This window comes from Wasmannia auropunctata, unplaced genomic scaffold (genome assembly GCF_000956235.1).
Source record: "Wasmannia auropunctata unplaced genomic scaffold, wasmannia.A_1.0 LD335652.1, whole genome shotgun sequence".
Lineage (NCBI taxonomy): Eukaryota > Metazoa > Arthropoda > Insecta > Hymenoptera > Formicidae > Wasmannia > Wasmannia auropunctata.
The window spans coordinates 9,206-10,966 of record NW_012027238.1 but is presented as its reverse complement, the minus strand read 5'-3'; positions in this window follow the sequence as shown (position 1 = coordinate 10,966).

Below are 1,761 nucleotides of genomic sequence, written 5' to 3'. Positions count from 1 at the left end.
CCGGCATTTTTACAATAACGACACCACTTGGTAGGTCGATCGTTAAAATAGCGATTCGCGGGATTATTTGTAGTCGATGTTTGATCCCCGCGATTATGATAGGCCCCAGAGGGTCGCGCGTCGATATCTCGCGGATTATCGCGATACCGCGTATCGTCGGAATTTCCAGGATGAGACCCGGGGTCTCTTTGCAATGTAGGTGGTCGATACCTAGGAGGTGTTAGGCTACGTTGAGGCGCGGAGTAAGCTAAGGGTCGGCGGGTCGGATTTACGACCGTTTGTCTAGGTAGAAGGTCTTCGCGTCGAGATCGTGGGTCATATCTTTGTTTATCGAGCTCTTCCCTTTTTGCTAGGAACTTGGCCGCCGCGAACGCTTCGAAAGGTTGCACGTGATGTTCTGGCCTCATCTGTAGCCTGTACTGGAGCGGAAGTCCGTCGCAAAACGATCTTGCGGTCAGGATTTCTATATCCGCGATGGTTCGACTATCTAATGTCCCTTTCGCGCGACGCTCTGCATCAAGAATGGCAGAGCGGAGATCTTTCACACGGCTAATGTAATCAAGCATATGTTCCTCCCGTTTTATATAAACCGTACTTAATTCTCCGCGATACTGATCGATGGTTTTCGGCGATCCGAAAGCTCCGTTTAATAAGTCAATTAGCTGAGTTATAGTTTCGCATGGTTCATCCTCCACGGCGTAATATGCTCGGCCGCGTAACTTATTTATTAGTATTTTAGTAAGATTTCTCTCGGACAAAGGAGGCACGATTTCTTTAGCGCGACGGCAAGCTCGAATAAATTGTGAAAGAGGAATATTATACCCGTCGAAATACGGAACGGAATCCGTGGCTTCTCGGAAGGAGACTTTAGGCGTTTGCGACGGTTCGAGGAGACCTTCTCCGAAGATTTGCGAATGTGGATCGAAGGGCCGCTGACCTTCGGGGAGGGATATAGGGGCGTCAATAGTTTTTATTTTTTCCATATCACGCCGTAGATTACTGAGTTCGCGAATTATTTCATCCTTGAAGGAAGAGAGAGAGTCCTCACGCTCGCGAATAAAATTCCCCTTTTCTCGTTGAAAATCTTCGCGCTCCTTTAAAAAGGCTGTGACTTCGTTTCGCATTTGTTCTTTCTCGGCGATTGGGGATTGCCGACAAGCTTCCGTTTCCTCCTCGATAGGAGGCGATTTCTTTAGACCCCGGCGTGTATCCATTATATCGGATCAAATCAATCCCACCGCTGTCACCAAAAATGTTACGTCTCTAGGTCGGTTCGCGCTAAATTTACGTATCGCGACTCTAACCCGAAACTATCCGTGGTTTAAGAGTGTGTTCGGTAGAAAGGCCGTACGCACGTTGCGAGTATGGTGAGGAAAAAGACGCTAAGCAGATTGAAGTTGCATTCGCGAGATGGCGACGATCGTTGCTCTGGGCGGAATTCCTGCGCGAGGTAAACGATACCGTCGGAAATTAGGGCACATTGAGAAATGACTTACCGTCAGCTGGTAGTTCTATCCTTTACCTTAGACCCAGAGATTCCAGTAATCGCCCTGGCGATGAGTCTCCATCGGGAAGTTTCGATGTTGTTGTGGATTCTTATTTCTGGGCGCGTCCGTAGAGGTGTACGATTATCACTTAGCGATTCAAGCAGGTTCGCGTTATAATCGGAGTCAAGATAAAAGTGAGGAAATGTTCACGCTATCGAATTACTTGGAAATAGAATTTATTATGAATTGGATTACAATTGTCCGCAAAACTCTA